A 25,908-nucleotide genomic window follows, 5' to 3' on the forward strand; every position below is an offset into this window, starting at 1 on the left:
TAATAACTGGATTCCACTGTATATATAATAGTTAATTAAAAAATTAATCTTCATTTAAAATATATAAGATTATATGCAACTTTCTCATTACATATAAGCTTTCGTGGTTAATACAAAAATCATAATTTACAAATGAAAACAGGTATTAATTACTAGTTATATTTTTAAGTATATTTCCTCTAAATATATTTATATCCTTATTTCTTCCACTATAAAACAATATTAAAATCAAGAATAGACAATCAATACTAATTTGAATTAAATAAATATAATTAAACAAAATTTATTTATTTATTTTCTTACATATTCGAGAAAAAGATTGTTGAAGCACAGTAAGCAAAGTGAGCAAGCTTCCTTGGCAGTGACTCAAATCGACAAATCACAGAAACGCTTTTGTAAAATAATTGATTGATTTAAACCAAATAACACATTAATGGAAGTAAGGCTACTAAGGCCGCAAACGCCTGCGGACGCTGCCAGAGGGTATCATGAGGTGGTGACGTCAGAGACATTGAGAAATTCCCACCTTTTTCCTTTGGTGCCTAACGAGAACCGACCGCTTCAAGGACTATAGTGTCCGACGACTACAGCCTACAGAAGTAATAAAATGGCATTGTGACAGAAGCCAAATTTTAAAATTCAACCTAGAATGGGAACTATTGAGAGAGTTCAAAGATCATTCCCATGTTAAATCAATGGAAAATTTTGCATTGTAAAAATGTAAATAAATAAGTACACACTACCTGCCATTTGAAGTACAGCAAAGCTCTTGCCAAATGTTTAATACCAGTCTTTTCTTTCCATGTTTCTTAAAAAGTTAACCATATATACTTCAACCTATATATGTTAATGCATTATAACTTACATAAAATTTTTTTTCAAAAAACAATTAATAACAACAGTATATTATTAAGAAATAAAGAAATTATGCATTGACACAAGAGTGATATTATGGCACAATTTATGAACTTCAGCAGGACTATGCAACAGCATGCTTGTCCATTGCGGATATTGTGTAAACAGCTATGGTGCAGCGTTATGCATTCTTTTAAAATTTGATACCTATGAAGGTCCCACTCGTTACAATGAGTTGGTTCTTATAAAAACAATCACGGTGTTATTCAAAAAAGATTCACAGAGCTGCACAAGAAAGCAGTTTTTCCTATAGCTTGCATACACTATCAACATTCACAAATTGCAAGGATTATCCCTAAATAAGATGGTAATGGATATTGGTAGCACTGAATTCTTGTTAGGATAATATATGTTGCTCTTTCACAAGTGAAAACTTTAGGTCTCATACTAGACCCATCTTTTCCATTTGACTCAAGAAAATTTCTAAGAAAAGTGGCTTACAAGAGAAAAGAAATGAGTTCTACATTGGCTTATAGTAATGCTATTGCAAGGTAAGATTTTTTATTTCTGCCAGAACTTTTGAAATGGTAAATATAAAACTTCACTGTCAACTCTACAAAGTTTTATCATGTAAGTTAAGGAAGTTTTAGAACAAAGATAAGTATTTACTGTTTATGCAGAGTGAAAAGTCACTTTCATTTAGTGCCTTGTAATAATCTAACATGAGTTCGCAAGCCAATTTGCTGCACTTCGGTCAAAGATGAAGTTCTCCTAATTCTAGATAATAAGGCAGCTCAGTAATTTATTTTAAAATGTAAATAATAATTTTTAATATGTAACATGCAGTCTCATTCTATAAAACTGTTTTGATAACATTCAAGATTCAGGTTTCTTTATTTTAAGAGTCTAAGTTTAAATCTTTAATGTTTACTTAGTTTATTTATGGAGCCATCTGTAAGTTAAGTTGATTCAAAGTATTCATTTTTAAATTATCAGATGCGATGTCATAACACACACATTAGTTTTCGGAATTGAAATGCTTAATTTATTTTAAATTCTTTTAGAAATATTCATCTGTATTTATTATAATGAAATTATTTCCCACAAACAAAGTCAGAGTAACAGAATACAAAGCAAACCATTTGAATATGCATGCTTCAATGCATGTTAAATATGCATTATATGCATTTATGATAAAATTATTCAAAACTAGTACAAGTTTGATAAATGAATGGCTAAAGCAATAAAGGCATTAGTTTGTTATTCTGCAGACAGGATTCTGATGTAAGTCAACTAAGAAATTTTCACAAGTAGGTTGATCAGATACCCTGTCTTTTACCAGCAGACTGCCCCTATAGTGAGCTTGGCAAAATCCTTTCATAGGCATAGAGAAACATTCTCTGAGTGCCTACATTGTGAAAAACTTAACATGTTCACGGCATCAGTAGATAAACGTTTAGGCAGCTGCTGGGCATTATGAGTCATGGGTGACTTGTAGTCTATTTTAATACAGGGCGGCACGAGTCACTCGTGCTTCGTACTATTAAATTAATATATTTTATTGCACGTAATAAAATAATATCGATATATCAAGAACGATGTTTGTAGAATAATGTTATCAAAACATATGCGCCCCCAACGGAAAAACAAGCAATTATGTCTGTCGCCCTAACTAGACATGTCCATATGAGTCACATGTGCCTCGTAACGCCACGAACATGTTAAAACTGCTTCAGGCGCTAAATTAGAAGGGATAATAAAATTTATAATGTTTCTGGAAATATCATTTGGGCTATTCTTAAGCTTTCCTCAAGCAGCAAAATTATTCTGCATAAAATACATTCTACTTTACAAAGAAACTGTTTAGAAAAATATTTTCATGAACAATATTTACTGGAAACCAATAATAATTAATAAAATAGTTTAATATATTATTAATAAAATTAACAATAAATAAAATAGTGAATTCAACATACAATAAAATAATTACATATTTGATTCTATTCATAACATAAATAAATTGAATTTTTACATATAAATTTTTGAAAAATTGTCTTATAAGTTAACAAATACAATACTTCCTGTTTCCGTATATTGATATAATTGAAGCTCATTAAAAAATCAAAAACAGAATTTCCTATGTTATATTCAAGGACACGCAATGCATGAGCATACATAGCCATGAGCTAAGACTTCCTTTCTTAGTGGCCTAATCTCACTGCTCCTTACTAATTTTTTATTATATATCTGCATCTGCATAATGCCTTAAAGAAACTGGGCTTAGAGTTTGAAGCCTTGTTTGTACTGATATGATTTTCGAATTTTGAAAATTGTAAATTCATTATATTTAAAGATAAGTCATTTCATACCTCCTTTTAATTATAGAATATATATAATTTTATTTTTTCTGAATGCATTTTGAAGCTTAATTTATAAGGCTGTTGTATAGATTGCACCCTATGGAATTTTGTGACTTTGAGTATATATTTGAACTCGGGACTGAGACGAGCTCAACGATACCCTACTTTTGAACCGAAGACAAAAAATAAGAAAGTTATCATATTTACGATTTCTTGCCTTTCACAATGCATTCTACGCCATTTTAGAGTTTTCCACTAGGTGGCGATCAACTGTTCGTGTTTCCGACGGACTCCTCCCGGAGGGGTGCCGCTGGCAGGCACTGAGTGTTTAACGTCACTAGTTATTGATTCACGGTAGTTCTTGAACAAAAGGAAAAAAAAACAAAACATATACTGAACTACGAGCAGCTCCTATCAATTTATAACATAAATTTAATTTTTCTCTACATTCTTCTGGATACCATCTTTGATGCTGATGATTGCAAGTTATTAAAACAGTCTCAATAATTTTAGATCTCAACTGTTGTAGATGGAATTCAGAAATTTTCTCTTTAATAAATGCCCAGAATGAATTATAACATGTTATTAAGTCTGAACTTTAAGGAGGCAACATCATAACAGACTCATGCTTAGTCTATTATTCACTATAACATTTGTTGTTGAGATATTCTCTAATTGTTACATACAGAATGACATTACATTCTGTATGCCACAATGATGCTATAAAGACTATATATTAAAAAAAAAATCTATATTCATTGAAAATTTGATATGGAACGTTAAGAACACATATAAATCAAAAGAACTGATAACAGGGATAACGATATAATGATAACAGACGAAAAAATTTAAAATATAAGCATTTCAATTCAGTATAATTTATTGAAAAATTTAAAGACAATTAAATACAGTTAAACTTGTCTATCTCAAACATGTTTATCTCAAATAATTTTCTACCAAAACCTCAATATCTCAAATTATGGACTGAAGTGTCAACTACAAATTCAAAGTTCAGCAAGTGCAGTTTGGTAGCATAAATTGTAGTTGAGAAAATCTCTTACAATACAGTATATAGTTGCAATTATAGCTGCTTTTCTCCAACCATCTACGAGTTTGGTTCGAGTCTTATCGATCGAAGAAAGTCGGGCACTAGAAACTACCGACAAACTATTTCTATTAAATTATATCAAAAATCTTTTATTAATACCTAATACAGATATGTACTGTACTCATTATTGTATTAATAAAATACCATAATCCAATCAAATGTATTACCGTTTACCGCGTAGGAACCTGGAAATTAATCTCGTTTCTGCGAGATTCGAGACGGATAGGTTCGACCGTAATTTTAATTCTCTACGGCGCCGGCCGAAACAAACAAACAAGTCACACCTTCCACGCTATTTCCGGCAGAAACGGTTTAATAAACCTTAACAAAACTAATACTTTTGGCCACTTAACGCAGTCGAAAGCATTAATATCGTTAAGGCTGAAGTTTGATTTACGAACATTAAAACACAAAGCTGGCCACTTAATACATCAGTTTCATTATGGTTTATTAAACTGTTTCTGCTGGAAATAGCTTGTAAGGTGTGACTTATTATAAATCATTTTATAAATGTAAGAAAGAGTAGTTAAGTGTTGTATAGTTTTGAGCTTTAAATATGTATGATTATTTAATATGTATGTATGTATATGTATATATATTATAATCAGTAAAAATTATAATATATAATATATATATAATAATATCTGTATTGTTATATATTATAAAACACTGTATATTATATTGCAATTGTAACATGTGTACTTTTACTTATGGAGGTTTAAAAGATCATTTTTAATCCAACATAAAAAACAATGCAATTAAGTATGAAATTACAATTCATAAATTATTTCTTTAACTTACCGTCATAATATACTTAAATAAATATAATTTTTTTCATGAATTTAAATGAAAAAGATTAAGAGATCTTCCAAAATCTTTCTTTTTTTTAAGTAAATGTTATTCTCCAATATGTTTGATACACAAAATTGCCACCAGCTGGCGCACGTTTCAAAACAATATAACAGCGCCCTCTAAAAATGATTACGAATACCGCAGTTAGTGAATAATTTATATGGTTTTTCGCTACTAAAATTTTAATGTACGTAATAGTTAGATATAAAAAAGAATTAATTCATTTCAGATTAAGAAATTAATTATAATAATGTTTAAATGAATTATAAAGTATTATTTAAAGTAAAAATTTTAAAATTTTAATGTATTATCGACAAAATTTGATAGTAAATTCTTTAGAGAAGCGACTCGGAAGCGTATTTTTACGAGATAAAGTCAATTTGATTGTCGAAAGATAATAAAATTAAGTTTTTCTTTTGAAAAATTCGCCGTCCGGATTCGATCCCGGGTCCTCCAGAACAGTAGGGTGCCACCTTGAAAGAAAATCTTACTGACGGCCAGTGAGATTTTCTTAATGCTCGAACCCCCCAAAAATTATAAAATCAAAAACAGTAAAATATTGGATTGGAAATAGCAATTTTCCACACAAGCGTATATATTTATATTAATTCTTTATACCCTGCGGATATCAAGAGAACCGTTTGTCATGTCCATTATTGATTCGAGCAGCTTAATACTTAATACACGTATAGGGCTGTCGATAGAAATGTATTGTCATACAATGTTATCTCTAATATATTCAGTTATACAGTAAAAATTTCTAAAGAAATTATCCGGATGTCGGTTAAATAACTGAGCAAGAAGATGTAACGCTACCGCTGCGGGATTCGAATCGGATCAAGACAGCGCTATTGAAGATGTCTTCACTCTGAAAATATTGAAGTGTCTACTAATTATTTATTCGATACGCTTATTATGGAAGAAAGTGACTTATTGTTTTCGCCATACAATGTGTCTGGATTGTCTTACTCAGAACAAACAATTCCTATATCGTTACCTTCACGTTCATTCATTTTATACAGTACTTTTTCTGTTAAAAATTTCCCCAAATATCTCTAAATTTAAAAACTCCATGTTCCTGAGGAGACCACTCCAGATCCGCTACAGCTTCCCAGCAACCTACGAGTGAGGAAATTCTTCTTTTTATTTCTTGGTCTTCAATATCTTCACCTTCACAAAAAATGACGCTGCGCCACTGAAAATTCTCATAATTTATAATGAGTATCGGTAATATTAATCGGGACAATATTCTTCATTCATGCTGGTCAGGCCTATACATAACGATTTTAACTGTTGATAGTCGTATAGTTTACAATGTTCTGATACCTCCCATTAATCATAGTCGGACTCAAGTCCAGATCCAACACAGAGACAGGCTAGGCTTTCTCGTGGAGCAAAATAAGACATCAACGACATTATCACTAATGGTAAAATGGCACTATCAGCTATGGCAACGTCGATATCTTAAGCTAAATTATATTATAGTTATTTGCAGGGCCCACCAGTGGCCAAGCGGTTCTGTTTCCTCCTGAACACTTGGAGTTCGATCGTGGGTTCGTTTCTCGCCAGGACAGGCTGGCCACGTGGAGTTTTCCGAGTTTTCTCCAAGTTTGTAACACCTAATACGGACCAGTTACCCTTAAAAAGACTTCCCGGAAGGCATCCCCCTAAACAGATGGCACAGTGTTGCGTTGCCGTAACTTAATTAACAAAACAAACGAAAATTGCAGACCTATAAATTCCCACTGGCGTCCGTTCTTGTCTGCCCATCATTAATCTCGAGAAACGGAATAAAATAGATGAAAGCCGAAACCATATATAGAAAGCTTTGAGGCAGGAGGCTCCGATTAACTATATACGAATCTCCAGTTTGAACTGGAATTCAAGTTATTTCAATTTAAAAATTTTCTCTTGAATGGAGTTAGATAGATGACTAGCAAGATACTACTAATATTCAGAGGAAACAAAGAGGAGTTTTTCTGTATGTAGGGATGTTACTGCGTGAGTGCGAATACAATTTTTTGTTCATCCTCTTTGACCAGCAATTATGAGGAGCTTAACGAACAATTATTTATTGTGACGGCGTCACAATGTCGGGCTGCAATTTTTAATTTATTTCATTTAAAATATAAGCTCTCGACCTCAAATTAGTAGTGGCTTGCCCCTGTACATCATACATTCCCTTTAACAATACAGTCATGCCGGTCATCTATTAACTGCTTTCAGGGGACGTTTTCGATTGAAATAACATGACTTCCGGCTCGCATCGGAAATTCGTATATAGTTAATCAGGGCTCGTGCCCCTAAAGTATCTATATTTACTCTCGCCTTTCATCTATCTAATTCCACTCTCGAGATTAAGGAAAGACAGACAGACGGACGACAGTGGGAATTTATAGATTCACAATTTTTTCAAATTTTAGCCCAATAACTCCTGTGCCTTTTGTCGAAAATTCTGAAATTTTGCAGCATTGAGGCTATTAAATTTTGGCGGTTAAAGGTCGAGAGGTGGGGAAATAGAGGAGGTCAATTCTCATACCTCGAGGTTAATGAAGGTTTTACTCGTTAATAGCGAGGTTGAGGTCGAAGTTTTCAACGCGAAAACGTGTACGTCGGACGTTCAGCGCCGCCTTCCTGTAAGCCTAGAAGTTTGACAATGGCGTTTGGAATGTCGCGCATGATTCCACTGACTTTCCAAACACCATTTTCAAACTTCTAGGCTTACAGGAAGGCGGCGTTGAACGTCCGACGTACACGTTTTCGCGTTGAAAACTTCGGCCTCAACCTCGCTATTAACATTTACATTTTTATTTTATTATTTTTATTATTATAAAACTCATCTCGAGTTTTATAATAATGATCCTCAAAATGAAGCCTTATGTCAGTTTTTAATAATTAATCACATAAAAACTTTTTAAAAGTAAAATATCATAACAGATGGCGCCACACACAATTTTAAATTCTTTTGCCGAGAAAGTTACGCAACTCGTTGCTGACATTTTCTTTTTTTTTTTTTAAATATTTAATGCTTTAAAAAGTAGTTTTTGAATTATCAGCATTATGTAACTCTACACTGAACTGGGATTTCAAGCAGACAAACTTCAATACAGACAACATACTTTTAAAGTCTTAATTAATATTGATATTGTTTAGCCATATTTAACTGATCAAATAAGCGATTAAGGCAAATTAATTCGTCATAACTATTGATAAATTGATAACAAATAAATTAATAATGACAAATATTATTATCGACTCAGGACATTTTATAAATTGCTATCGAGTTTGTAAATAGAATTTGTTATTGTGTTACTAAGGTGATAAACTACTGCACGAATTTGTATCGTAAAAAATATTTTGTCTCACAGCCAGAGATCTAGTTTGTGTTCGAGTAGAGAAAAAGACATCAATTTGCAACGTAGGAACTGTCCATAGATTATGTAAGGCAGATATGGGTGGGTGGGTACAGGCCATACGAGAGAGTGGTGCAGCCCGGACCCGTGAGCTCGAGTGGGGCATCAGAGGCTGGCCATGGGCTAAAATTTAAACTAGATTATCTTTCTACTTCAATATAATTATGTTATTTGTTGTTTGTATAAGCAGAATCTCCGAAAGGGAGCCAAAAATGGTCTTTGCACCCACTGTTCTCCATTCTTTCGAGGATCCTGGGTGGTATACAGATAATCATGGGCGTTCGCAGAGGGGGACAAACGGGCACTCCCGTTTGACGCCCTCGATTATAAAATTCCACAGATAGTAATTGTAAAAGTGATTGAGATATGTAACTTACACTTTCGACTATGGGCACTTATAAAAATTTCCCCAAAATCAAATAATTATATAAGAATTTACTGATGTAATTACTTCGTCTCCAAGCTTTGCCCCCTCCTTAGAAAATTTTCTACGGATGCCATGCAGGTTTGAGGCGTTACTACGGGGTGAAAAATTTACGAAACAGTTACGTAATGCTAGGGATTCAACCCTCGAGTAAGGATTCATTTTTGATTCTGAAGCGTTACATTGCGAACCATGCTGTTTATGTCACTGCTTTGTACATTATACATGTAATTAATAAAATAATGCAACGTTCGGTATCCCGTGATGCGTATTAGTACCTTAGTACAATTAAGGGGATTGATCGAAAATATGCGTTACGCAATTTTGTGTGTGGGTACGTGCCAGAGCGTTACACGGGTGGAATGATAGTCGAATAGTATAAAAATAGCGTTACGTAATTATGGACGACCCCATATATAAATTATGCACATATGAATGGAGTAAGGAATGTAAATTGTAATCAATCGTTCCTAGATTAAATGCTATGTTGTTAACATTATTCCAACGCTTTTCATGCTTCATTTTGATACCTATTCTTATCATTTTTATCTTTTATATAATTTTATCTTATGTTTCTTTATGTCTATATATATATAAAAAATCAAGCAATGAGTTACGTAACTTTCCCGGCAAAAAAGTTAAAATTGTATATGGCGCCATCTGTTATGAGATTTTATTTTAAAAAATTCAGGTCTATATTATTAATTATTATAAAATGACAAAAAAAAATTAATTTTGAGGCTAGAAATGAGTTTGAGGGTAAGCAAAAATCAAGTCTCCCACACACTAACATCCATTCTTACAGAAAAACCTCCCAAATGTGTTTGCATTTCTCCACGTTTCAATGCCATCTGAGCCCAAAAATGTAAAAATGTTAAAAGGGGGCAATCTAATTGCCCCCTCTGTTATATATAACAGCCGAAAAAGTAATATATCTCCAATCTTGTATGGAATGTCATTCAGTAAATGTTGATACAATACAATTCAACCATTTTTTCAACCGATGAAATATACTTACGTGAACGTATTTACGATTAAATTCACAGAATACATAAAATTTCCCAAGTTATAGGCTATATGCACGAAGTTATCTGTAAACAATGTAAACAATCTGGAAGTTAGTAGAATATTTCGGATTTCTTGATCGTTATTGATCCCAAAACTGCTATTAACATGGACATCAAAAGATCACGAAGAAGAGGACCAAACAGAATTTGGCGCATGCATTTATAGAAGTTCTAAAACTTCTTGGTATTAGCGAGGTTGAGGCCGAAGTTTAAAACGCAAAAACTTGTACGTCGGACGTTCAGCGCCGTTTTCCTGTAAGCCTAGAAGTTTGGCAATGGCGTTTGGAAGGTCGGTGGAATCATGCTCGACATTCCAAACGCCATTGTCAAACTTCTAGGCTTACGGGAAAGCGGCGCCGAACGTCCGACGTACACGTTTTCGCGTTTTAAACTTCGGCCTCAACCTCGCTATTGATTACAACGAAGTGGAAGACATTGCAATAGATTGTAGTGTGGTGAATACTTATGCGCCTAGTTGTATAAGCGAAAAAAATTTGGGCACATATTACGAGAATTATCAGATAAATAATCAAAATCAAGGGCGCCCGCAGAGGGAGCAAACGGGGCACTTGTCCCCCGTAAGATCGAGTAAAATATTCTACAAATTATATATAATCGTAAAAGTGGTTGAGATACGTAACCTTACATCTTCGACCATGGATGCTTTGCCTGTCTTTTTGTATTGATGCACGTGAAATACTCGTGAAAAACACGCAAAAAGTAAATAATTAAATAAAAATTTATTGTTGTAATTGTTTTTAAGCTTTGTCCCTCCCCCTAGGAAATTTTCCAAGGAAGCCCATGCTCAAAACACTTAAAATATTATTAAATCAAGAAAGACTACTGAGAATAATACTCAGGAAAGATAGGAAAATCGTAAAGATGTCTGAAGCCACTAATTTGCATAATTACAAAAGAACAAGTGGAGCATTCGCCTGGAGGGTCGGAGGTCGCAAAGTTCTTTAAAGATGTAAAAAAAAAAAAAAAATACTGTAGAAGAACAAAAAAACAAATGAAGATCCAGGAAATGAAAGCTGCTCGAGGCTCTGGGATATCCTAGTTATAACTGTAAAAATAAAAAAAAGAAATATAATTATTTTGATGGTATTGTAGTAACTAAAGAGGAACGATTACACGGTTGTTAAGGAGACGGCATTTATGTCATATAAGAGTATATATAGTGCTATTACGGTTTTAAAAAAATATACTAATGATACAAATTAATAGTTTCAGTTGTACTGCCGCAAGAAATAAGTTCTGCTAACCATAAACACGAAGTAGATTTTATTTTAAGTAGGATATAATACAGTTTGTGCTGTATAAATTTCAAACTTCGATTTAGCGCCATCATTTCTTCGACTCTAAATCGAATGTTAGCGACTAAACTTTAGAGAGAATTATATATAAATGAGAGTTTGAGGGGGGTTTGGAAGACACTTTATATTATCTTTATTTGTGGTTTAAGGCCCTTTACCACTCAAAAAGAGTATAAAAAGGCCCTACTTTATATTATCAGTCTATGTATCAGGGAAGAAGTTATTCGTCATTCTTTAATAGGTCTGCAGTAACACTGACTTACATTTTGTTAATTATATTTAAAAATAAAATAAATAATAAGATGAAATTATTGATTTTAAATTAAATCAAGGCAATTAGGGTATCGTCAAATGTCATATTTAATTTCTTTTTTTTTTTTCTTATTAAAGCGACAGTTTGTCTGTACGCTTCAGAATTAATATGATAACAGTAGGATTTTCTTTTATGATGGCACGTACGGGGTGGTCCAAATGTCAATGAATATTTTGGGCCACCCTGTGAAAATCTTTTGAATAGGAGCTAAGAGCTTTAATTAAAACTGACACTCAAAATTGATTAAAATTTCCTATTATTTAATACAGTTTTAAAAAAACTCCCAATCGAGTGTGTATGTCATTCTTATGAATGAATAATAAATTGCTGAATAATATTTTATAATAGAAAACTGATTCTTTTTTTTATTATAAAAAAAATCTTTAACTCCATTTATTAAATTCTTAAAAATATTTGCTTATTTTCTTAAGTTTATAATTGAAATCGCTGCTTCATTAAATAAATAACGAATTTATTATTACCATTTTATATGCATGTTTAAGTGTATACACATATTTTAACACATCGAGACAATTAATCAGGCTTCAACAAGAGTTTAATCATTAAATTTACAAGATAATTGTATATATGATACGAATAAATGCATATTATTTTTAAAAGTCCCTCCTAGGTCCTACGGATACAGGTGTTAATTAAGGAATTAAATAAAATTGTTGGACACCATGCTAGGTTCTAGTGATATGCCATCGTAACGGTGCATTAACCTCAGTACACACTTTCTATTCTCGTTAATGCTCTTCCTGAGAGTTTGGTTCTTCCATGATGTGATAGAACTTACGTCATTGTCCCGTAAGGTCTCCTCTAACTTCGGCACATTGTTTCATCTCTTGTCGATTAGCTAGATGGCCGGTTAAGTCGTCAGCCTACGATTCTGGAAACGTGAGATCGAAACCAAGCGAGCGGAAAACACCAGGAATTCTTCACGTGAAGTGTGCTTGAATATGTCGGACCCCCCTCCCTCATAACCCAGCTGCTCTATTTTGGCCTGGTTCAATCCGCAATGCACTTAGAGGCAGGCACTTCTAGTCCATTGCGAAGTTCAGTCTTTGCTCCCATTTTAAACTAGTCTCATGCCATTCCTCCTGAAGTCCCCTAAATGATACAACCTCAGCGCATTGTTTCTTGTTGATTAGTCTTCCTGAGATATAGCAGAATCCATGCTGTTTCATCTGTATTTGAAAAAAGTCACATGCGATAAGAAGGGGTTAAATAAAACTGATTAATTCTTTCTCGATATATATTTTTGTATGATGTTAGACGGTGATGTAAATCAGTATTATTTGTAGCAATTATTGCTTTATAAGGTCCTAAAGTTTGTATTTAACGTTTACCGTGAAGATCCATTTTACATTTATAATGTCTAACAGCGAAAAGTTTCTGATTTAAAAGATTAGAATTTGCAGTTTTCGGTGAAAAAAGAAAGTCGCCAAACTAGTTTGTCTTATGTGAACTTTGCTCTTCTCATGTTTACATTATTTTTAATTCAAAAAGAATGATGAATCTTTTAATCATCATCACTTTATAATTTTCTCTCGCATGGAAACCTGCTTTTGAAAAATTTATGAATTTGTTCGGAATGTAAATTAAATTGAGAGAAAATTCGGAGTGATGGTGATTGATGGATAGGGAGAAACGAAAGAGTAGACAAGACAGAATATCCCAGTGAAGAAATCGATAGGATATACAATTCTTTATAGACGGTATGTGCCAAATAAATTGAAATCAATTCGTGGAATGTCTGATTTGCAAATTGACAGCTCCGGTAGTTTGGATGTACTTTGCTCATAATCTTGAACTTACCTTTGGCTTCGGGTCCAAATATAAGGTTCTGTTCCAGATGGATCTTTTATATAAAAAACAGGCTATATTATGCTACATATATTTCAATTTGGCGAATTTGGTTAAAAGATATATTTATATCAATAATTAAATATATCAGTGGAAACATGGGTGTTGGCAGAAAATTTTCCAGTGGGGGGAAGCTTGGAAACGAGTAATTACATCAATAAATTTTTGTTTAATTGTTTAATTTTTTGGGGAATTTATACAAGTAGAATATAGAATACAGTATTGTATCAAAGAGTCCCTGGTCGAGGGGTATAAGGTTACATATCTCAATCACTTTTACCGTACGATTATACACTGCTGACCATTAAAATTGCTACACCAGGAAGGAAAGCAAATAGTAGAATCGTATTTATTGTACACATGCAGTATAACGGGAAGACACGAGTAAATTGACAAGTAATTTTGAGGTACAGAGCACCCATCACGTTGTACTTTTCATGCAAATTTCGCGTTTGTTGGGTGCCACCTTCATGGTGTGTAGCAATTTTAATGGCCAGCAGTATAATTATTTACTCGATCCCAGGGAGGGGCAAGTGCCCCGTTTTCTTCCTCTACGGACGCTCATGAGCGGAAACATTTGTCTTTATGTTGTTCCCCGGGTGTTATTTACCATCTATCACGAACTTTATTTTATTTCCAAATGAAAATATCTAACGAATTGGACTGTCACTAAAAATCGGTTACGATGATTTTAATCAGATTTGAAGTGTATGAAAGTTAATGCCTATTGTACTTTAGTAACTTTATATTCTGGTAAAACTAGACACTATCGATTGTAACACACATCACTAACTTCTGCAATGGCTTACAACAATTGAAAGTACAGTATTACTATGGATTTGGAACACGTCATCAAGCCATTCGGGTGGTGGCTTGGAAGTAAACATGTTTCTACCGGGAGAGCCTGAGTTCGATTTCTGTCCGACTCCTCCCTTCTTCCTCCTCACTGGCTACTCACAGTTACTTCATATTGGAAAAGAGGTTAAAGGGCCAAAACGAAAATAAAAGAAAGTCGTAAAAATTAAAGCCAAATAAACTGTATTTAATTATTCATCCACATGTCGTGTATTTAGTTAATTACTGATAGACAATTGCGAAAATATTGAAGAACTTTACATAAATTAGAATATTAAATTAAATTTCATTTTAGAATGAATAGTTTAAAGTACAGTAGCATACTGTACTTTAAACTATTACAATAGATATTACACACATACTCATATGTTTAATTGTATAAACGGCTCGATAAATATAACGGAGTCTTATAGTAATAATCAACAGAAAAAACTATTATTTTATCTGGTATTTTATTTGACATAATACAGCAACACTATTATTTTTAATCTATGATTAAAACAGCCGTTAAATTAACAAGAAGCGTTAATTTTAACGGAGATGTAAAGCATCAATTTCCAACGGCAACTGAGAATTTAAACTTGCCATTAAAACAAATCATTCGCATTAAATTAAATGATTATCACAGTTAATAATTCAGAATACTGAACTGATGACTTCATTCGGTCCGTCGAAAAGGTCTTATTAATAAATAGATTTACATAATTACTTTAATTTTTCACGTTAAAATCAAACAATTTATTGAATGGAAGGATTTTAAATACATTTTATTTGTCGAGTTTTCACGTAGAAATATTTATATTTTCGGAATTCTGACAGTTTTACTCATTTTTTATACGCAGTGGAACTTCACAACGTAAGAAAAAAAATTTAAGCAACGAGTTGAGTAACTTTCCCGGCTAGATTTAAAATTGTGTGTGGTGCCATCTGTTATGAGATTTTATTAAAAATACAACTTTTATATTATTAATTGTTATTAGTGTAACAAAAAGCTTATTTTTAAGATAGAGACGAGTTTTATATATAAAAAAATTGTATAACATGAAGTCCGACCCCATTCCAGATAGGACAGGACGACCCCTTCTACATACCACTCCTCGACCTTTAACCACCAAAATTTAATAGCGTGAATACCCCAAATACACAAACTTTCCTTCAGAATTTCTGAAAATGTCGACAAAAGGAACAAGAGAAAGTTAAGTGAACAAAATCGTGCCCCCCACACAAACAGAATCTTGGGGGGGGGTCATTTTTTGGCCAATCGCCATACTTTCCCTCTTTATATATAACGGTTGGAAAAGTAAAATTGACGTTTGTCTACGGCTTTCAAATGAGCTTTTTAACCATTGTTTAATCGAGAAAAAAATGTAGTGACACTTTTCAAATTGAAAATAATTGATTTTTTTCCCAAACAAATAAATAAATACAAGTATAAGATGCGTAACGGATAGTTAAAAATCAAATTTTGACAGATTCATACCATTCTGGGGTCCCCAAATGGTATGGTACCCAGTTTATAATTGATTGCAGAGGTTCATGCAATAAAATTTTGAAATTTCGTAATATAATTAAATACATTAATGTTAAATGTTAAGGTATACAATTTCTTTGACGGCGTGATAGGCACAGTAATGATTTTCTTCGTTGAAAAATTGATATCATGACAGAAAATCGAACAGACACAAATTAATTTGTATTAAATTTTCAGGATTAGACTTTAATACGGACTTATAGCATTGATACATCAGAATGATTAAAATAAAATGATTGATTAATTGATGTATATAGAGTGGCCCAAAAGTCTATTAAGAAGATTATAATTTGAATAAGAGCGGGCTAAACTTTACAAAATGAATTTTTCTTGATACATAACGTTATAACTCTTCACAATAGTTTGAGGAAGATTTACACGGTTACACTTCTGAGCCGCCTTGTACCGTGTATTCTCGTAGTATTTTTCACAGAGGACGGCGCTTACTCACTCACTATAACAAGTTCACTAGAAAAATAAAGAACAGCAAAGAGCAACAACATTGTTTACGAAGAATCGACTGCATGAAGAGGCGATTCACACACGACTTTTTGAATCGCCTAATTAAATTTCTTATTATTGTAAAATATATTTAAATATCATAGAGATTTCGAAGAACGATTAAAATTAATTTTTCATTCAGAACAATAAAAGAATTTCATAACTTATCGAATGACAGAGCATATCGTAAGGTTATTAAAACGAACAGAATAGTATTTTGATGACGTATTTCAAATTTAACCAATTGCGACATTTTGTGCTCGACGACGCCGGTAACATGCTTTAGTTGACTTTAGGAGCGCAACATGTCACTAGGTCACGTGAATTCCGTTGGGTTGACCATCTGTCTCTTTTATAATTCGTGGCTGGAAGCCAAGTGCCACACCAAAAAACTCCAGACTAAAATGCGACGATGGGAATGAACTCTTGCCGTATTGAATAATCAATAATAATTTCTCTATTTTCTCTCCTAAATAGATCTTATATACTAATGGATGGACAACTATACCACCACCGAGTAACTGCAGGCGGGTGGGCTCTCTGATAAAAATTAACTCCATAAAAATCTTTAAAAAAAACACGAAAGTTCGATATTTTTACTTTAATGGAAGGAAAATTAGAGCTTGGCAATATTAGTTGCATCCATTTTCTTTTTGTTTTTATGCTTTAACTAACCATAAAGAAATATTTTTACATTGGAGAATCTATTTTGAGTTACGTTAACTTTTGAACTTTTTCTGCTAGTCTAGCAATTTCTTTTTAAGCAATTTCTTGCAGGCTGATATATTATCTCCCTTGCAAAATAGTTTTATAATATTGCAGATAAATCTACTTCTATTGTTACATATTGTGTACATTGTTGTTACGTAGAATTTCGTAACGAAGACTTGTGGTAAGAGGAGGACTTCCTTATGTAAAGAGTAATTAAAACAACCCCTTGTAAGACTGATATTTTATCATTCTTACAAAACATAATCATAATACTGTACATAAATATTGTACTTTTGTTGTTATGTAGACATTTTGAATGGTAAAATAAAGACTACGTAGAGATAAAGGAAACTCTTGTGTGGTGGTAAAGGAGGAGTATTTGTAGGCTGGTATATTATTATTCCTGTAAAATACATTCATAATATACATAAATTTACTCCAATTGTTATAGATTCTGTACGCTTCCTTCATCTTTTACTTATTCATAAGTATCAGGTGAATTCATTTACATGAATTTCGTATTCATTCATACGAATGGCACATGGGTTCATGTAAATGAATGCACACGATATTTACAGAGAGCTAATAATTTATTAAATACACCTTTAGAATATATCACTAATAAGTTAGTTTTCTTTCTTCTTCAAAGTGAAACTGCTGGATAACACCGTTAGAAATTAAAAAAACCCATTCAATTATTTATAAGCGATATCGATTACACTTTTACTCTAATAAGTATTGTTTAATGTAGCTTCAGTAGAATGGCACATGTTCCACATGATTGCTTGTAATCGCGTAGAGGCGAATGTACTATAGTAACCTGTCAGCTGCATGGCAATTGACAAGATAGGGCACACCGAAACGAGTTAATTAAACGTCATAAAATAAAACGTAACCGATACAAAGTATTCAAACATATTTTGTGAATTAATTAAAATGTTATTTTGTATATAAACGCAGAACTTATTGAATAATTTCAATTATCGTAGATTGCAAAATACAATTAATTACGCCGAGTTACAGTACATAAACTTCGACGAGATTAATTGAGTAGAACGTTTTAATTTGTTATTAAATTTATACATCTGTGGTGTTATTTTGAATTTAATTCGCGTTTTAATTTATAAAAATTAATTGTTATTTTCCACAATACTTATCGGTGGAAATCCGTGTAAGGGAATACGATAGTATAAAGAGGTTTCCATTGTTGTAGTTTTAATTTATTTAATAAGAATAGGGAAAGTTAATTCCCTAAAGTATTTCATTATATTTTCTGTAAAAGTGGCGATACAAATTATACCTTCCAGCAATACAATTTTTATGCTGTTAGTCTATTGGGAAAATATTTGAAAGTTCGATGACATTAATTGTTTTTAGAGACACGGCGACGTTAATAAATAAGATTTAATGTTGCAGAACATTCCGAAAACATTATTTAAAAAATAAAAAAATAAATATTATGAAATTGTATAGAAATAATTAAATATTTTTATTGAGAAATATGCGAAATTATTTGATATTTTTCCATAATTGCCTTCAAATTTTCGGTGGTCGACATCCATTTAAGCAATATAATAACCGGTTGAGAAATTATAATTACGGATCCAAACTGAAATGCCCTATTGTAAAACTGTTAAAATATATCGTTAACAAATACGTCTGCTTGTTGCTAAGCGTTATATGGGGGGAAATAAACGCTAAAGTGAGGCATGATTCATAGATTTTTATTAATTACGCTTATCTCAAAGAATTACTAACAGTCAAAGTACTTAAATAATAAAATATGCTGTGTTCTTTTATTATCGTAATTAGGATAAAACTATGCAATTTTGTCGATGTTATAGGGAATTTTAGGGTAAAAAAAAAGAATTATTAAGGAATATTAGAGGACAGAAACAAACAGTAGGGGAATCTCACAGCAATTTATTTAAATAATTATGATTAAACCGAAGAGAATTCCATTTAAAGCTGGCATTTTCAAACCGACTTCTATTCAAGTTTATCGTAATAAATATTTAAACTGTCTTTTCTTTTACCTTAAAACCCCTATTAAATATACCTTAACAATCTTTACATATTTAAATATATTTAGAGATATAGATCACATAAATATACATTAAACATGAATCGTGTAGACCAAGGTTTTCAACCATTCCCAGTTGGATGCAAGATTTTTACAGTTAATGGATCAATATTAACTTATGGAGAGTTAAAATAAACAAACGTTGACAACGTGTTTATACGGGAGATCGATTCATTTTTTACGCTTATTTTACTGAAAATAATAATTTATATAATGTTTTTAATGTTTAATGTTTTCACAAGTATATTGTGGTGTCAGTGTCCCATGATCCAGGGTGTGAGGCAGGGCCGGATTTAGACTTGATAAGGCCATGAGCTATTTGAGATATGGGGCCCTTTATAAGTCCAGATATTACATGTCAGTGTCAAATATGATTTTCGGATACCTAGAGGGTTAAACTGAAATACAATTAAGAAGTATATAGATAGTGAAATAATAAATCTTTAACTTAAAATTGGGTGAAGAGTTCCGGACGTGTGGCATTGGGACAAATAACGCTGCAGTATATTTAAGTATATATGACAATTGCTCGTTCGGACAATTTTTTGGGGGCCCTAAGCTATAGCTTGTGTAGCTTATACGTAAATCCTGCACTGGTGTAAGGCCACATATCTCAATCAATTTCGCTCGATCCCAGGGAGGGGCAAGAACCCCTGTGCGGATGCCCATCACTGTATATACTTGTATCTTCCATATACAAAATTTATCTATAATAATTTATTTATTTTATCATTTTTACTATATTATAAAGCTTATACAATGTGTATAAACTTACTAATATAGTTATAATTTTTAAGAAGACTCTTATAAATATTGTAATGGAGGCCAATATGAAGACACGAAGGAACTTCAATTTTTATTAAAAAAACTTCGGCAATTGTGCTTACTAATTAATAAGTAAACATGTATAATATGTATAAACTTACGCGTGTAATGCCAAAGGAGACTATTGTAACAATACTGGTAACAAAGGAAGTCTTGTAAAGAAGACCAACACGAAGACAAGAAAATAAAAGAAGAACTGAAATTTTTATTAGAAAAAGACTCCATCGGAGTTTCCTTATACAATTTTTTCTTTCTTTATTTTCGGCAATTAGACGAAAAATAATATTCACGAAACAATTGACGATAATAATATACATATTTCAAAATCAATGGGTCAATTACTTCTATAATAAAGTTAACATTATGTAATCATAAGTTAGTAGAGTAGAAGTATACAATAAGACAATGACACCAGAGTACTAAGAAATAAGTTCACCCGCATTATTATATTTGATTAAAAATTAGTTTTTCTTTTTCTGCCAGATATTTAACTCGTTTGATGACTATTTTCGTAGTTTAAGCAACTGTCGACCCTATAGAAATTATCGCTTCTCTTAGGTAAACACACGCTCTCTTCTACCGATTTAATGAAGACGAAATTAATTAATTTATTACGTAAATTAACACAATAGAAAATAATTTCACGTATCGAGAGCGTAACTTTCTATATAAATACACACACACAAACGCTTAAAATAAGCTATTTTAAAAATAACACTTATTTATTTCCCCCCCCTTTCTTTTCTATTTGCATATGTTTAAAGTGAATGGAAAAGTTGAAAGATAACTCGGGGCAAGGTCAATTATCGGACTGTGGGTGTATTCGTGGGTTTGACTTTTCTGCACACCTGTCTGAATCGCCTAATCCCGTTACACAGGTGTACAATAATTGGGTTTTTGTAATTTTCTTCGTGAGTACAAAAAAAATTAAACTAGGTAAAAAACGTTATGTATCAAATTCATGGAAATGATTTAAGATAAACTAAACGTTTCGTAGAAACCTCACATTTTTTTAAAACAAAAAACATTTATTTTTAATTTGTTTAAAAGCATATTTCTATGAAGGCAATTCTCTTCTATTCAAACGTTACGTTAAACTAATTCTGGTTAAGTTTAATCGTCACGGAATTCTGTACTTGTCCTCCAAAATTTGAATAAATGTTATATAGTTATACTAATATATCAGCTAACAACCGACGTAACGATGTTTTTCCGTATCTTTACATAACAAAACTAGGTAATTGTGAGTCTCTGTTTACTACAACTACTACTGAGTCAATAAATTTTGCACGCGGTTAGCATAAGAGAAAAAAAAAGAAAAGAAAAAAGGAAAAATTATATCTTTATGAGTCGATAAATTCTACAAACGAAAACTTTTCAGCATTATTAAACACAAATGTTCTCTATTTACTAGACAAGGCTTTAGTGTTTAACTTTAGCTGGTTGTATTGTACGTGATGTGGTAGGAAATACAGTAACATCTAGTCGAACAACTGTCCTCTTGATAAACCTGTTAAAAAGTTTTGCTTTATCCTTTTTATTTTATTTTATTATTTTACTAAGTCTCTTCCGCGAATATATATATATATATTTTCCCCCCTTAAATTTATGACTAATATTTTAATGTCCTAGGTCTCGAATGACTGTCAATATTCTGTAACTTTACAGTAAATTTAATCTGTATTCGTATTATTTCAATTAAGTATTAAGAGGATTTATATTGCTGTAAAACATATATTAAATCTGTAACAGTACACTAATAAATTACTTGATAAAATCTTACAGTAGTCCATCTAGTAAATTTGGAATCGAAAGTGTGTCAAAGCATTCTGTGATGAACAAGGATCTCATTTTAAATAAGACAATTGAATCTTTACAATGGTTAAATTACTTTAGATTTGTATATATATAATCTATATATTATTATGTAGAAACGATACTTACTATGTGGTAAGGATGGTTCTTATACAGAACTACAAGCATCATCTTTATCAACTGCATAAATTATTTAGCAGAATTAAAAAAAAATTATTCTGGTGCAATTTTTAGTGTCACGAAATTAATTATTAAAATCTAACAAACTGGATCAATAAAAACCTGGTACAAAATCGCATTAATTAGTAAAATATAACTTTTTAATAGTCTCTGCAGCTTGTAAAAAAAAATGCCAGGTTCTACTTCAGTACCATTACTTCACTATATATACACTACATCTACATTACGACTTTTTATAAACTTGTGAATATATTTAAAAATATTTTATCTTAATCTAGAATAAAAATAGAAGTTATTTATTATAAGTTCAATTTTTGAGAAATTTCAATTTACTAGGTAAAAATGATTTAAAAATAGAATTTGGAAACGTTTGAAAACCTGGCGAAGTAAGTACGAATACCCGAATTGTTTGGCCAAAATCCAATATAAAAGCCTCATATTGTGCGTAGTAATGTCTGTTAGAAGGGATAAATTAATTATTAAAACATATCAGGTAATGATTTTTCTTCTTAATCCTAAGATTAACGCATAGGTCCATAAGGGAGAGAGTAGTTAACTGACGTTTGTGTAAGCAGCATATAACTAGTAGTAATAGAATATTTTTAATTTCTCAGATTTTTACAGTTAAAAAGATCAAATTACCGTATCGTGATGAAGATTCCTTTAAGATAGAAGGCATTATATTGAAGAAGAGTTAAAAGATCAGGACAAGGCCACTAAACTAGGTCAGATGCTACTCTCTATATGTGTACGTTGCAAGGCTGTGAGAACGGAAATAGAATTACATATCTGTATCGACATTATTATATTAGCCACAATTAAAAGACGTAAATTTCTTTTTTATTATTCAAATCAAATATAGCATGCGGCAATAATTTTTTAACTTAAATACAAAAAGAATTATATTTAAAACTCCCCAAAGCCCATACTCAAGTTACTCTATAAACCATTACCAAATATGAATCGCTAGTTTTTCCTCTCCACTACTGTTCTGTATATATATGATGACATTTGGCACATCATTTTTTTTTTCTCTTTCTTCCCTCTATGTTCTGATTCTACGCGAACTTGGCCAATTTTTTTCTGGGTCGTATGCATACTTTTTTCTTCATTTAATTAGAATATAGGGCTTACGCGTGTTTAAGGAAACGACGATTAAAAACAAGCATCCAGCCATTCTACCTTCAGCGGAATTAAAACACGTAAAAAGATCATCGACTACTAACTTATGTATCAATAATTTGAAGGACATTTTAAGTAATTTTTCACGGATCCCAAAGCGTGGGTTATTATTTAGTTTAAAGAACTGTGACTCCACCCCGAATTCCAGCAAAAATTTTAATAACTCCCTGTTTATTGCATTGATTTATGTATGTATTTTTCTATAAATTATGCATATAAAAGGCTGTTATAAAGACCTCTTACAAAACTATAAATATACGTACTGTACGGTATACAGTTGCGAAACTATGATAAAAATTCTATACTGTATCACTAACACTATTAAAAATAGAAAAGGCAATATAATAATAATAATAATAATAATACATTTTATTAAGTCAATAGTCAATATATAGGTGAAGGCTAAAATTAAATATTTTTATAGAAAATAACAATAATAATATTGTGTCAAATGTGTCAAGTAGTTTTTAGACCTTTAAACTTCTATCTAAAATTCAGTTTTCAAGTATATTTTATAATACACTTAAGGTGTTTACTGTTCTAAAATTACAAAGTTTTGTGTCCTTAAAACACTTAAATTTTGGATCTCTTAGGCAAAATCGCTTAATATAATTTTAGAAGAATTAATAAGCTTATTAACAACTAAAAAAAGATATATCAGGAAAATATAACGAAAAATACTTTCAATATAATAAGGAAGAGGACGATAAAATTGTCTAATAAATTTTAGATCTTTTAGAAGAAATTCATTACTGTTTTTAATCATTTTAGAAGCAGTAAATGTAAAAATTTGGAGCTAAAAACTTAAGACCAAACTACAAAAATACACACATTATAGTAATGAAATCTACAAACAATAAAATTGTCTATTTATCAACAACAATAAGAGGGACTTATATCAAAAATGGACAGAATTAAATTCAAGGTGAACCTCTTTTATATACTAAAAAGATATTGATAAAAGAAACGATTCCCTTAGCTTAACTTCCTTTACTACATGTTAAAAAAAAAAAAAAAGAGTAAGTTTGAATTATCAGCGAATGACGTCAAGTTTGACGCCATCGTTTCTAAGAACATTCCAAGTTCGAAGCAATTTCAAAAATATCACTAAGATAATTTCCGACCTCATTATAGATAGACACAACCTTCGAGGTATATAACGTTTTGTTGGTCAATGCTACTCTTTTTTTTTCTGTGTATAAACATAAATTTTTGTATTTGGAACAATCTTATCTAATAATTTAAGACTGTTATTGCTGAAGGTGTACAATGTTTTAACCATTAAAAACATCAGTTGCATGTACTACTGTACAGTACAACTTATTTTTTATTTGGGATGAAACTGGGTAATAGAATTTCGTACACGTGAATAAAAATAAAATCGCACATTATAGGATACGAAAAAGAATTTATGCTTGATAATTAATGATGCTGGAAGGTATAAGTTCTGAATAATTCGTAACACTTGGGTAATGGTGTTTCTCGGCCAATATTTTTTAACCTTTACAGCTGAAGAAAGCTCATCCATCCAGATCAGCACAGTTAGATCAACTGAACGGGGTGCTTTATTGCAAAACTGGAACGTTAAATTAACGAAATATGCGCTGAAAATACATTATTATTAAATTAATTTACGTTAAAAAACTTTAAAAATTGTAACGAGATTATACAAAAATCGATATCCGTATATCGAAAAATTAGATTCTTTTTTAAAAGGTATCTAGGATTGCTACATCTCATTGAGCCATTTTTCCCCCCTCCCATGCAATACAGTACTTCCAGGTGTTATAAATTCTGAGACGACGATTTATGATAGTGTCGATAACCTGTCATTATTCAGCAAAGGACAGTCAGTAGAGTCTGCAGCTGTTCCTTCCTAGAGACACGTGTACCTATGTCAACAATGGTGACTGTATGGTTTTGATATCGAGCTATAGAACAAAACTAGATTTCCAATAATGTATAAAGTACTATCTATCACCGGTTCAGATAAAACAGGTCGACTGTGTCCTTTTCTAAAAGAGTAAACGGCATTTTATCCTAAAACTATTTTTGGTGCAGGGCCAGGTTTAAAGATCTGCTGCTACTACAACATTTGGCTTACTATCATTTACTACTGTCGGTTTAGCAGACTTCCTCGTTTGTAATGTGAATATGTAATATCTTAACCAGAAACTCATTAGAATATTACAAATGTAATTTTAAAAGAATGTCTGAATTTATGGTTAAATAATTCCCCCCCATCTTTAAAAGTGATTTTATTATTTAACTATAAATAGAAATGATTTAAATTTATTGAATTTTATAATTTAAACTGTAGATTATTAATTCAAAAAAATAAAAAAAAAATTAATTTAATTAAATTTTAAAAAAATATATTTTCTACTTGAAAATAATCAATAAAAAGGAAGTTAGTACAGTAACCTCAATTTTAAAATATATAATGCATTAATAATGTAAGTGAAATATTTAGTGCAGTTTTTGTTCTTTAAAGATGAAATTTGCAAAGAATTTCTTGTTGTTCGGAGTTTATGATGTAAAATAATAAGAATTCTTACAATAAAAATTGTTTTTTAGTACACTCACAATCAAATATGTCATCAAAAATGTTTATTTGTGAATAAAAAAAAAAAAATAATAACACAATA

The 25,908-nt window shown here is 31.4% G+C and overlaps 2 protein-coding genes across 2 annotated transcripts in view; both read right to left on the reverse strand.

Moving 5' to 3' along the window:
• Nucleotides 1–5,251, reverse strand: part of LOC136987383 (adiponectin receptor protein-like) — a 35,873-nt gene extending 30,622 nt beyond the window's left edge. Inside the window, exon 1 of the mRNA XM_067285120.1 lies at nt 5,125–5,251. The gene's annotated coding sequence lies outside the window, so the exon portion shown is untranslated. The remainder of the gene's footprint in view (nt 1–5,124) is intronic.
• Nucleotides 1–25,908, reverse strand: part of DCP2 (decapping protein 2) — a 208,154-nt gene that overhangs the window by 54,854 nt on the left and 127,392 nt on the right. The window lies entirely within an intron of this gene.

The sequence above is a fragment of the Centruroides vittatus genome, unplaced genomic scaffold, assembly GCF_030686945.1.
Source record: "Centruroides vittatus isolate TY-2023 unplaced genomic scaffold, ASM3068694v2 scaffold_1519, whole genome shotgun sequence".
Taxonomy (NCBI): domain Eukaryota; kingdom Metazoa; phylum Arthropoda; class Arachnida; order Scorpiones; family Buthidae; genus Centruroides; species Centruroides vittatus.